Genomic DNA, 14,427 nt, shown 5'->3' with positions numbered 1-14,427 from the left:
TCGGCAAACCTTTTCTGGACATTTTCCTCTACCAACACACCCAGTAATATTGCAAAATTATAGTCTTGGCCCAAAACAGCGTGTCCACATACCAAAAGTTCCAATCTGATTGGCTAGATGCTATACAGTTTCAGTCAAGGTGCACAAGACTTTATCTAGAGATGCACAGATATTTCAGCACGAGAATTAAAGGTTAGACAATAGTTACTTTCATATCATGAGAAAAGATAAATGGCCAATATTAAAATGTAATACTATTTTAAATTAATAAAATCATAGTAACACTTTACTTACATATAATGCATTATAAAAGTATTTAATGCATTAATTATGAATAGTAATGCATCTTACAATGCACTGTATGATTTCATGAATAAGTGTAACCACAGTTATAATACATTATAATACTCATCACTGTTGGAAAGAATAATGCATTAAAACACTACACAACCAATTTCAGATGTAACAAGGTATCTGCAAATTTTGTAATGCAAAATGCATTTTGTCTTTGGTTACAATTATTTATGAAAAAATACAATGCATAATGTACATTATGAATACCTTTATAATGCCTTTATAATACATGAATTTCAATCATTTTAAATGTTTATTATTAATAAGCATTAACATCATTTTAAATATTTATTAAAAGTTAGCAAGTGAGGCATAATAAAATTACAATGTACAATTTAAAAACAAAATATTGATTTTGAGATTTGCTAACAATTAATAGTGCTATTAAAATCATGTTTTTAAGATATTTTTAACTTCAAGTGAGCATTAGATTATGGCAAAGGTTATCTAAATATAATCTTAAAAATATGGTAAACATACACAACTGAATATCTAATAAAACTAACCAATACAATAAATCAAAAGAAAAAAAAAAAGACTAAAAACACTAATATTGTCCATTAAGCAATATGGCACCAATATATAGTCATTTTTATCACTTTGCCAATAAGCGAAGTAATTTTTAGTTTTTAAATGTCAATTACAGAGTCCTTGACCAGAATGCTGCAATGTGGTTCTGCAATCTTTTTTATGCCATGTCAGAAGTCTGACTATCCAAAACCAGCCGTATTATGACATCTCAGGTCAAATACGGATTTTAAACACAATAACCTTCAGCAGACTGTGAATATCTACATAAAGATAAGTTACTAATACCACTATCTGACATTCATCCGAGCTTGTTTTAAGCTCCAGTGTCAATTATTAATTTTGACTTTAATGAACAGAGACTCAGTAAGCCACTGTCAATGATTAAACATCTCTTTCCCCAACGGGAACTCAAAGCACACATTCTCTCCTGCACTTTCATATTGAATCATTTCAGGATATTCCACCAAATATTCTTGTGATCACGGAGGGCAGGCAAAGTGACATGTAATGGCATGTTGCTGTTGCTGTCTAGGATTAGTGATTTTCTTAAACAGGTTTAAGGAAGAATGTGAGACCAGCCTAATCCTGCCTAAACCAAACGCACTGATTGCCATCAGCACACAGGGAACATAACTCAACCATGTCATTAAACTTTGTCAAACGTGTTTAATGACCTTCCTCACATACTTGTGTCCACTTATAGATGGCCTTGCTTCGTTTAAGCGGCTGAAAGTTTTCTTGCACTTAGAAATACCGTGAAGGCTAAGTGTGCACCTACTTTGAGAAATTAGTGCAAACCAAACTATGCACTCGACATACTGCACTAAGTGCCCATTAAGTAATAATTACGTAGTCCATTAGACGCATATATGGAACATTTCTGAAGTGATTAAGCAACAATTTGTATAAGACCTTATGGATTAAATGCATATATCCGTCTGCTCTGCCAATCCAATCAAACGCAGTAATGAGTTAGTAAGTGTGGAAAATTACAACCGAAGGTGGAAATGCCCTTCTCCCCTTTATGAGTGTTTAAAGTCAACATGAAATCAGAACTGATCCTATTTACTTTCTTAACGTTCCCTGTTTAATAGTCAATGATTTATCAGTGCATGTTATTCCAAAGAAGAAAATGTTTGTCTTTGTAATCTTTCAGTGACTTTCAGCTGATGTCACAGAATATTGGTTAATGTTAACCAAAGTTTGTTGGCTATATCTGTGTTGGGCTACTAGCCAGTGTAGCCTTTTTAAATAGAAAAGATTATGGCAATAATATTAAAAAGAAAAAGCCTTTTCAAACTATGTAGCATTTCAGAAGAAAATAAAAATAGAATCAATCAGTTCCTGATGGATAAAATCAATTTCAGACTTTTAATTCTCCCTGAATATCCAGCCTACTCAGAAATACATCACAGTAACACAAAGTCACATCTGAAATCTGTGTGTGCAGAGTAGTACATGTGTTGCTCTGCTCTATTTTTATGTTCAATATGAACTTTTTCAGCCTATTGAAAACATATCTGCTCTTTAGAACCAGAAGCACTGAGTCATTGTTTTGTCTTAGTGAATTAAGTGTCTAATGTTTAACACACATATGCTTCTCCGCTGCCCTTGAGTTAGCTTCAGCAAAGACAAATCAACCAAAACAAAGACTTGTTTTAAGACCTCTCCAGCATGTTTTAAGTTCTTTCCTGATTTTCCTAAATAAACATAACCCTGTTTTACTCTTCTAGTTGAATCTCATGAAGTGCTGCCTCAGACATATTTTCACCCAAGACTCTAAGGAAAAATATGAAATTATATTTTTGAGATCAGTAAGATTTCTTTGCATTGTGACATTATGAAAATTAGGCACATTTACTCTCCCAATTTTCATTATCGCAGTCCCAAAAACTCAGACAGATACTATCATAATCGCAAAAAAAAAAGATATGCAAAAAAATAATCGTTTTAAAATACTATGTTGCAATAAAATAATCATGGCTAACTGCAAATACCACATTTCTACAATGTGTAACCAAAAATTGCTTTTGTATGATGCTGCATTCATATGCACGCTGTCAGCCAGCAAAACATAAACACAAAATTGTACCCTCAATTAATATACCAGAATTTTATTGCATTGCTGTAATGAGAATGTATGAGATGTTTTTTGCATTATGGTGGGGTACTGCAAAGTTCTCCTTGACAACACTGGCTAATTATGCCTAATGGCTCAACCCACTTACAGGGTAACTGACATCAAACCACACAGCATGTTAAAAGACTAACTACACAAAACTCATGAATGTGGATAAGTGAAATGTGAGACAACATCTCATAGGGATCTACTGCAAATCTTTGTAGCATGTCAACAAGATAATCGGGATAAAGAGGTGGTAGAAACATTGACGGGATTCCACATACAAGTCAACAGAGCAGCTGAGCTGACGTAATCAACTAAGCAGATAATTAGTGGGGAAAGAGTTGACACAGGAGAAAAGAGTTTCCAGGCATGAAAAACACGACGGTTTTAAGATATTGAACAAATCAGCAGACAATGTCAGTATCTGTAGAAAATGAAGCATGCAAACAAGGTGCAACGAAGGTTCATCTAAAACATTTCACAGCATTAAATTAGAGCATTTTAAGCATGTCTTTAACAGCACCAGCTGAATATAAATCATAACAACTGCTATTCATAAATAATTACAAGCATCCCTATCTGCCCTTCATGCAGGCAGAGGAAATTAATCAGGTACCGTTCGAACAGCAAGGCTGCTTTCAAAATATTCATAGTTTTCATTACTAATTCCCAGCTCCATACGGCAGAGATGACAGAAGAGCTGTGACCTCATATCCTTCATGCTCTGCAGGGTATCTGAGCATCTGCTAGGTTTAAAGCCTCTTCATGAGGCATATTCATCGATTAATGCATCAAATTATAGAGTTCAAGACAAAGTGTCTTTTGATCGGTCTCTGATAGGTCAATATAGGTCACTTTATGGTTGAGTAATTAATTGGTGGGTTCAAACCCTGTGGTGTTTCATTCAAACATTGTTAAATTATCATTTTCAATAATAACGAAATGAATGTTACTATCGTTATAAATAATTTCAAATATATATTGTTACTATTTAGTTGCATCATTGACAACATATAGAAATCAAAGTTGCTGCTGGCTGATATAATGTTGATAATACAGCTGAACATAACAAGTCAGTCTTGACATTTAAAATGAATGACATTTGCAGAAAGAAAAAAAAAACTTATTTTCAGAAACATGCACAAAAGCTTTCTTGTGCACATTAATGTTTTCTTCAAATGTCACTTTAGAGGCTTCATACATTTTACACAATATTTACTCAAACTTTACTAGCAATTTCAATTATCCTTTAACAAAATTATTAACAGAGGAGTCACTCTTTGTCCAAGCAGTTGTTTATTGGCTGATGAAATAATTCCCACCCAGTATCTCAAATGACCAAATAATGTCCAGTTCATTGGTCTCATCAATATAGCAGTCTAACAATACTTAACCCAAGGCTGCATCAGAAGGACTGTGAAAAGTTTATTGTAAAGCACTTTTAGTATCTAAAAAAACCCCCCAAAAACTTCATAACATTCTATTTTTGAACTACACAAAGTTGTAGTCAAGTTATATCCAATTCACCAAGATTTACTCACTTATAAAACTAACACAGCACAGAGCAGAACCTCTGGGCCACTGAGCCCACTAATAAAAATAGACAGAGACGCTCAGTAAACTTCAGATTTATTACGTGCAGGCCATTGAGAAGGGTGTGTTGGCTTCCCAAGACCCAGCAGCTTCTATTATACGAGAAAATAATAAGCTCTGAGTGACAGCGAGCCCAGTGGAGATGTGATGGCATTCTACTGTATATTTTGACACTGAAATTAAGATGGGATTCAGTTTGATTTGAGCTCGCCTTCACCCTTTACCTACACCAAGAAACTATTATGAAGAAGGAAGACTGTAAACATACTGAAATAAACAATATCTCAGTTTTAAAATGAAATGAACATAACATCTGTGCCATAAGAAAATATGAGGCTATATCTCTCCTTTTGTATACCAGGAAAGAAATTCATACAGGTTTTTGGAACAACATGAGGGTATAAGAAAACGATGGCAAAGCTTTCATTTTTGGGCTAACTATTTCTTTAACAACTCTTGCATGTGTACAAACAAAAAATCATCAGTGTGATGTCGTCGCATTGTCCTCCCGTGGTTTTCCACAGTGGTTTGCCATCAAAAGTAAACACGTCTCCAACAGCTAACCAATTCTTTAGCCAGCAGGACGCTGTGAAACGGTCCAAGCGCACACTGAGAGATGAGTACTAAGACAGCAGCGAGGGATGATGGGGGAAATACTCAGTGTAAAATTACACACTGAGCAACATTGTCTTTGGCCTCAGGCTGTTGTGCAAAGAGTTTCTCTGGAAGGCTGCATGTATAAACAACAATTTAGCATCCAAACAGAAATGCATCTAATAGCACGTCACAGTTCTCAAAGTAGATCTGTTCGCACCATCCCATGTGGAAAAAAGAAACAAAAGCTTTTAAACTCTTAGACAGGTTACCTCCAGATATTTCTGGGGTTTTTTTCTGATTATGCTGACAGTGTACCTTTGTGGTGCATTTAGACTGATTGTAGCCTTCTCTCATCCCCCTTAAATTATCCTGGCAAACATACAAGACCAACCCAGAGAGGAACATCTCACCAGCAGCAGCAGCCCTCCATCTGAATTTGCATATCAGAGATTTCACACCAATAAACATCAACCCATCAATTTTTGTTAGGATTTGGATGTGCCACATTATTGAATGACTATGCAGAACTACTGAACTGTATACACTCTTAAAAAAAAAAAAAACATCCCAAAAAGTGGTTTTCATAGCAAATGTCATGTAAGAAGCAATTTGGGTTCCCCAAAAAACATTTCAGTAAACAGTTCTTGAAACCATTTTTATGTAAAGAACTTAACTTTTTCCATGATAAAGAACCAATGGATATGTTCCTTGGAAGTTAAATGTTCTATTTGGAACCTCAGATTCCAATAAAGAACTAGTGTACTGTAGCGTCTACAAATGTCTTTAAAGATAATTTCAAGTTTTTCTAACTTCAGCAATGACATCTAAGTTATCTAATACCTAACTGTGCCACTTGCAACACCAAACAGAATTGCTAAAACACTGATTGTTTTCAAACATGTTTCCCTGAACACTCCCCCATCCACCATTGATCCGAAAAACCGTCCTGTCTCAAACTCATGCTATTGGTTCAGTTATTGTTGCTACATCAGGCTCAAACAACAATTTCAATGTTTTAACAAAAAAAAAATACACACTTAACTGTCTGTCAAAGTATGTCCTGCTTTAAATCCAGAGGCAAATCAGTGCTTCAGACTGCACAGATCATTTTTCTTGGTGTAATTGAGTATTTGATGGCATAGTGACTCCATGGCAGTGAGGAATTTCCCTTTAGCAAACTGAACATCCGTCATCTAGAGGTCTAACACTTCAGAACATCTTCACCAGGACACAGTGGCCGAGTGCGACTGTTCCTTCTCCATTCCACTCAGAGAACACTGCATTTTTATTTTCATTTTCTAAATCTCTGTACTTTTCACTCTGGTGGACCTGAACTGCACTTCAAAGTTCCTCCCTTCATGGGTGGAAAAGCACCTGATGAAATTAGTTTGAATCGCTTGAACAGGTTGCAACCGCAATGACATGGACGGTTTCCAGCTCTGCTACCGGTTGTTTTAGGCCTGTTTATTCCTCAGTTGCAGATAAAACCTCTTTTTGTCAATGGTAAGCAGTTCTTGCACAGACAAGCGAGCAGACAACTTGAGGGGTGAGGAAAACTTCAGGTGGATTCTCTTTTTCTCTCCAATCATTCAGTTCAGTGAATTCTAAGAGCTCTATTTTGCTCTTTGTGTTGACACACTCATATACTTACAATGTGCAAATTCTGTGTGTGCATGCCTTTAAAAATGACTGCAGCATGAAATTGGGTTGGCAACTAATCCTGCAAAGCATCTGCAGATATATTCTTACTTTAAATGTGGAATATGTAAACTTGGTACTTATTTAGAGGTTATAATACTTTTGTTCTGCTATGGATTACACAGACAGAACTGATCCAGTACTGTACTGATCCTTGCATCAAATGACCATTGATAGCCTGTGAAAACTAAACTGATGTATTTAGTTCTGTTACCATGTAGGCTGATGGGATTACCAGCACAGGGTGTTGCAAACTCCTGCTTTAAACATGGAGAAACCTGCTTGGCACATCAAGTTATATCAAGCCTTGTGAGATTAACTTTAAACAAAGTATTATTTGTGCACTGAATATTAAACCCCTTAAAACAGCCAGAATAACTATCATCTCAATGACAGAATTGTCTAAAAAGTGTGCCTTTGAACACTTTTGTAGTTTTACTGTAACAAGAATAATAAGGACTAAGGCACAGAAATAAAACTGTGGTAAATATTTGTGTTACTTGACACTGTCAAGTCATGTTTCATATACCTGCTGTAGGCAATTTACAAATGTGTATGCAATATGAAATTGCAACTACCAATGACTGTGTGAATTTTTTTTTTTTTAAAGATCACTTTTGTTCAACTCGGTGACATGAGTCATGACACTTATTATTATTATTCTATTCTTATCTATTTCACTACTCAAAAATACATTAAGAAACCCTATTTTATAACAAAAACATAAAATATAAATCAATAAAACCCTTCTGTTATTAACATTTTCAAATCCTGAGGTTTTTTTTTTTTGTAAGTTCTAATATCAAAAATGTCTAGGTGTGGTGTAACTGTTCAACAAGAAAAAGTATCTAAAATTATCCTTGCTCATTAAAACAACAAAGCAGTTGCTGCTCTAAAAGATTTTATGTTTTAAAACATTTGTCTGCCAAATCCAAGTCAGTGTGTTCCAGCAGTTACAAACAGTTCATAAAAGCAGTTGCTGTTCTAAAATATTTTTTATAAATATTTTAAAACATTAGTCTGCCAAATCCATGTCAGCGTGGCCTAACCAAAAATAAATTAATAAAATAAGTAATTGAGAGGACTCCTCTATGATTGTGCATCTCAAGGTCAGTAAGTTTCTCTCTCTCTCTCTCTCTCTCTACATTTTGTTCATGTCATGCAGAGACACGTTTTGTATTTAGTAGTTTTTGCTTAATGGTTACACCCCTTGACATTTTAGAGGCATACAAAAATACATTTCTATAAATTGGTATAAATAACATTTTTCAAAAACATATAAAACTGACACGAATGCAAAGATTATTTTTTTTTAAATTAAATTTAAGATCTCAGGCAATTATAATTACCTACGACTGATCATAAACCGCGCATTAAACGGATGTGCTTTTCACAGACCAATGTTAGTAAGTTACGCAGTACATGCGCGAGGAAAATCATGCTAATAAAAACGCTACCTGTTGGCTAAGTAACAAACAAATAAACCCCTCAACAGCTTTAAAACATCCTTACCTGATGCACTGGCCCTTATGTCCTTCTGAATAGGTAATGAAGTGTTTATATACAAACAAGCAGAAAGCGGAACTAATATAGTTCAAATGTAGGCAAGAGTTTGCATCGGATGTCTCGACGCCTAATGGATCGGCAAACTTTAGCGTGTCTTCTGCTGGAGAACAAAACACCTGAGGAGCTTCGCCAAGAGCAAAGGAAGGATTTATGGCTTCAATTCAACGTTTAAAACCGGTTCGTTCGAAACTTATGCCAAGCGATATACAAAACGCTGTTATGATGACATAAAGTAAAAGAAACGATATTCAAACATCCACTGCAAACTTTGTGCCTCTCCCACCGCGACGCACTTCACGCGTTTCTTTCATGCACAGAATGAAAGCGCGGTTTCTGGTTACCTGACTCTAGTCTCTTCCTGTTTACGAGGCCAAACCCCTTTTCTGTCTTAAAAACTCATTGGCTTGTTTATATTTGTTTTTTTCGGACTTGTTAAAAATTAACTGCTCATGTGGTGTGCTTTGCAGTTAGCAACTGCTGACACATTTTATCAGCTGGAGAAAGGAGCTTCTAATGTCTAGCTTACTGTAACGTTATGTTATTTTAAATTAACCTGTTATAAATGGAAGAGAGCTGTCATGGTGTGTCTAGATAAGGAGAAGTGGGCCTTTCCTGAAGAACCACAGTGGAAATAATTCTGCATTTTATTTATTTATTTATTTGTCATTTTATTGTAATAACACACATTTCTATTTTTAATTTTCTTAATTATATGTAATTATTTATTTTATTAGTATTATTATTTATTTTTTTGTCATCTGAACCTCTTTCACCTAACTACTATATTTACTATATAATAAATATTTTAATAATTATCAAATTTTCTTGTTCAAAGTTCAATGGAGATGGATAATTGTCACATGACATGCAGGTAAACAAATATTTCATGTTTTATTTACATTTTTATTCATTTAAAAATTTTATGATTTCATTAATGATTAGCTTTCCATTAAACTCATTAACCCCCTGCAGTTCCTTTACAAAACACAATGGATGGAGCAAAAAATATATGGAATATATTTTATTACTCTTTGTATTTTTATGTCAATACAGTACAGTGTTATCCTATTTCAATCAATGTGATAAATGGGAAAGGTCAAAAGTATTCTACAAGTAGTCCAATTATATTACTAAATGTGTAATGTAATGGATTACATTACTAACTACAAGTTTTTATCATCAATCAGTAATGGACTACAATTTGTGTGAATGTATGTGTGTGTTTGTGTGTGTGTGTGTGTATATACCAATATACATGTATACAGCTTTTCATTTCACTAGATAATAATGGACTGGAGGGGTGTGGATTATTGAGATGTTTTTATCAGTTGTTTGGACTCTCATTTCTGACGGCACCCATTCACTGCAGAGGATCCTTTGTTGAGCAAGTGATGTAATGCTAAGTGTGTCCACATCTGTTCCAATGAAGAAACAAACTCATCTACGTCTTGGATGGCCTGAGGGTGAGTAAAATATACAGCAAATTTTAATTTTGGGCAGATTATTCCTTAAAAGATCAGATTTTCAGTGTGGTTTCAGAGTTTTAGACTGTATGTTTGATATTCTTGTCTGTTCCAATTATTTTTTTGTTCCATTTTTAAAAATGTATAAATTATCCATGGCTGTCCAAAATTCCTCGGCCATTTCCTTAAAATTGACTTGGCCACTGTCCACATGACATAAATCAGGGTGTGTAAGTTCAGGGCGACCTACTTTGAATCTCTGCAATGCTCTGGAGGGTCCCTATTGAGAGTCCTAGATAGGGTGAAACCTGTGATATATGTGTAAGAATTGTGCCACTTCCACAGCATGGCAAGAGTTTCAGCCTCCTGTCATCGATTCAATTCTCCTTCTGTTTTCAATGTTTATCATCTGATAAAGATTGAATGGAAGGAGGGAAATGACCGCACAAAGTAGTTAAAGTTGTATGAGAAATAAAACTGGCTGCTTTCAAATCTACAGGCTGCAAGGAGAAAACAATTATAGAACATGAAGCACTTTTACACTGCAGCACACATATTTTGTTTTATGGTGGGCTGTTTAATTTCTTAAATTCCAAGAATTACTTTTGCATTTTTTTAAACACATTTCTTGCGAATAGCCTTTTCCAAAACCTTGTGAGCTAATTTGTGCCAACTTTATTCTGTTTCAAACTCTAGTTGTAAACACGGGTACCGTCTGGCCACCTTGTATTTCCATTTTTATTGTTTCCAACTTTGCCTTCTGTTGTTTTTATTAACATTTTACTTTTCTTTTCTTTTTTCTTGGAGTAGAGTAATGGTCCAACAGGCCAACTATGTGTTGCTACCTAATTGACCCACCAATTAATGCAGTAAATTCCCGGGACATGTGCAAAGGACGAGTTCAGATGCACAAATGTGCTTGAGGCTGGAAATTGTGGGCTGTATAAGCACGGTGCGAGGGAACTCTGTTGATAACGAATTTTACATCACGTGTATCATGTAGCTGCAAACAAACAGTTGAAGCATACTTGTGCCTTAAGGCAGCATCCTAACCACCACGGAACCTCATAAATGGCTGATTTGGAATGCTCTACATAGGCAGCAACACACCACACAAAAAGTGCTCCACACAGGAACTCAATTCACTGCTGATAGCAATTTAAAAAAATAGCTGGTATTGTGTTGCTTAAAGTAGTGGTGTCATACTTTAAAAAAAATGCTCATATAAACTTTTTTTTATGAATTCTTTTCAGTATTGAATGAAATATGAAGTAAACTGTATTTATTAACCGGATACATGTGTTAGAAGTGGGACAAATCGAGGTATCTTACAGAGATAGTTAACTCCAAAATGAAAATTCTGTCATCATTTACTTTATTTACGCTGATGTTGCTTTAAATCATTTTCTCCTGTGAAACAATTTTTTTTTTTTTTCCATATACTAGTTACATTTTCATGTAACCATAATCTGTTAAGAACTGGATTGACACCATTATCTGATGAAAAAGCCTTTTTCCCCCAGAATATAAGCAATGCACATGTAAATGAATATGTGAATCAGATTGTGGACTTCTCGTTTCATATATCAACTTTCAGAATCTGAAATCAGATTGGATTCATTTGGATTGATGAAAATCAGTGCATGTTAACATAATGAATGTCAGTGAGGTCCAGTGTTGGTTTGGACCCAATAATTTCATTGTATTGTCAAAAAGATTTATTCAGAATATCTTCCTTTGTGTTCTGCAGAAGAAAGAAAGTCATGCATGTTTGGAACAACATGCATAGTGATAAATAATGACAGAGTTTTAATTCTGGGTTATGATGCAGCTCACTAGGTTTTATTTAGACAGGGCATATTACTAAGGTTTTGCACATCAGAATATTTGTAGTTATTATAGTACCAGTTTTTAATGTATACCACATTTTCATTTTAGCACACACTTTTTATCAAAACAAAGGCAATCTACCTATAAAATAACAAATAAGACATAATTTGAGATGGAGAAAAAATTATTAAAGCTGAATTTGTTTTTTTTTTCATATTAAAATACCTTCTATCTCAGCTAAATATACAGAGAGACTTATAAACAAGCTATTTGGAGATGCTGTTTCCCACCAGCTCGATACAGCAACATTTTTTTTCTCATCCTTGAGTTTGGGACGGGACTTTCTGTCTGTCCAACCAATGGCTGAAATGGGAAGTGTTCAGGAAACCTGTCTGAAAACAGTGATTTCTAATTCACTTTGGTGCCACAAGTGGCACAGAAATTGCACACTTCTTTCAATATATGTAATGTGACTATAACCAAATGTTTTGGCTATGTATAGTTTAGGTTAGTCAGTAAGCAATCATGTTATTTGGTTGAGAATTTAAATTGATAGTTCAGATTTAAATGAATTTGCTTAACACATTCTATTCATGCATTTTTAAGCATTGCTCTGCTTTGTTTAGCTCGGCTGCTGCTGACCCGAAACGTTGCGATTTTCGCGTAGATCGTCCAAGGGATCCGTCGATGTTAAAGAGTGTAAGGGAACGTCTCTCTCATGAGGCATGGTGCCCGAGTTTCCATGGGAACTGCAAATCTACCTCCCGCCCTACATGTAGACCTTGTGATATTTTTTAACAATGTCATGCAGCAGAACTAGCTCACTAAAAGCAGTGGGTTGATCTTAGTCCCCTCCCTCTCTCTGTCTTTTATTATTCCCATGCATTTATTCACAGCTTTTCTGTTTGATCTTTTTTGATTTATCCAGCTACTTAATACACCCACAGCACATGCAAACACATTAAATGTCATACATAAATTTGTATTTATGTCAAAGATCCTATACTTCTATAAGTTCTTTAAACTGTAAGGCTCTAAACATCAGTAAATATTGATGATAATGTATTTATCTAATGCGTTATAATGCATAAAGCTTTGGTTGATTAATTTTAATACTTGTTACTGTTATTTTTTAACTCTATAATAATGAGCAATGTTGAAGTACTGTAATGAGACATTTTTACATGATCTGACCTTTAAAAGATATTTTTGTAGTGTAAACCACTTGATTTAGATCTTACCACCTGAAGAAATGTTTTTCATCAGGTTACATTACATTTTTACATGCACCCCAAAAAGCAATGCAGATGAGTTTTCATGATTTTTTTTTTTTTTGAAAATTACAGCCATTTAATGTTTCCTCTTCCTTTCATTTTGTCCCAGCATCCTTTGTTGCTTTTTCTTCTTACTGTTTTTAGTTCCATTTCATCTATAATTCCCTCTCAGACCTTTATTCTATAATCGACTCTTAATGAATCAGCTTGATCTTTGCTCTTGAACGCTGGGACATCAGTCCAGCTTATTCACATTACATCTCTTAATGTGGAGAGGGGTGGCGCTGATGCCACTGGCAATGTGTGTGTGCCGAGAGAGAAACAGAGTGAGAGGAGAGAAAAGAGAGAGGGAGAGAATTGTGGCAGTATGCCTCTGGTGAAGAGACAGCCGTTTACACGCAGAGAGCTGAGTTAGGCAGGTGCTGCTGTTTCATTCACATACTTCCAAAAGCACTTGTGTTCACGTCCAGCCGGAATGGCTGTAGTATAGCACCTTTACTTCCATCACTGCTACAACCATTAGAGGTAAGCACTTTCTCTCTCTCTCTCTCTCACACACACACACTCTTACTCTTGCTGATTGTTTTATAATGGTGAATGTGGGCTGTGGGCAGGGATTTGGGTGGCTCAATAAGCCGGTTGTAATGGATTCAATGCTTTTGAATGCAAAGGCATCAGAGGCGTTACTAGATCAAGGCTGTTGCAGGGAGAAACTGTTCAGGGTCTGACCCACATCAGGGAGTCGTAGCGCAGTAGAACTGTGTGTCGCACAGAAAGACTTTGTCTTTTCCTCTGAACAAAAGTGACAGTGATGTAAATGTAAAGTTTTGCAACTGATTTAGGAGTGCATGCTGTGCTTTTTTTACACACTTAAAAATAAAGGTCCTTTACTGGCATCTATGGTTGAGTGAAGAACCTTTAACATCAATAGAACCTTTCCATTCCTCTTTATAGAGGAATAGGTTCTTTACACTTGGAGGAAAAAATGGTTCTTTTAGGAAATGTTCACTGAAATGTTCTTTCTAGAACCCAAAATGGTTCTTCTATGGCATTGCTGTGAAAACCACCTTTTGGAACATTTATTTTCAAGAGTGTGCTAGAGTCAGCTAAATATATGTTTGCAGCTATAATTGTGTTTTAGGGCAGGTATAACTTTGGCAGTTGTATACTTACGTTATTTTGCCAGGACCTGCAGTATGCAATGATGAATACTGCCTGTTAGTACTGCATAAGCTCACTGTGTGTGTGTGTGTGTGTGTGTGTGTGTGTGTGTGTGTGTAAACCCAAAGCCCTAATGTAATCAGTATGTAATCAGAATGCTTCATCCCCTAAATTTGAGTGTCAGCCTCAGACGACACACCCACGTCCCACCCGCAGTCTGTCCGCTGGCCGTCTG

At 35.4% G+C, this 14,427-nt stretch overlaps 2 protein-coding genes across 6 annotated transcripts in view; one reads left to right on the top strand and one right to left on the bottom strand.

Annotated features, from left to right (window-relative positions):
- Positions 1-8,810, bottom strand: part of LOC122137580 (paralemmin-3-like) — a 39,853-nt gene extending 31,043 nt beyond the window's left edge. Inside the window, exon 1 of the mRNA XM_042725217.1 lies at positions 8,411-8,810. The gene's annotated coding sequence lies outside the window, so the exon portion shown is untranslated. The remainder of the gene's footprint in view (positions 1-8,410) is intronic.
- A 506-nt stretch (positions 8,811-9,316) lies between these two features.
- Positions 9,317-14,427, top strand: part of LOC109091980 (phospholipid phosphatase-related protein type 5-like) — a 53,584-nt gene continuing 48,473 nt past the window's right edge. For 2 of the 5 annotated variants that reach the window (XM_042725457.1, XM_042725462.1), the window contains exon 1: positions 13,368-13,556. The gene's annotated coding sequence lies outside the window, so the exon portion shown is untranslated. Of the gene's footprint in view, positions 9,336-13,367; positions 13,557-14,427 lie in introns of those variants that run through there. The other 3 variants (XM_042725458.1, XM_042725459.1, XM_042725460.1) reach the window with 3 other exon arrangements.

Source organism: Cyprinus carpio, chromosome B6 (genome assembly GCF_018340385.1).
Source record: "Cyprinus carpio isolate SPL01 chromosome B6, ASM1834038v1, whole genome shotgun sequence".
Classification (NCBI taxonomy): Eukaryota; Metazoa; Chordata; class Actinopteri; order Cypriniformes; family Cyprinidae; genus Cyprinus; species Cyprinus carpio.
Note: the sequence above shows the minus strand (reverse complement) of the source record. Positions and strands in the feature narration are given on the sequence as shown.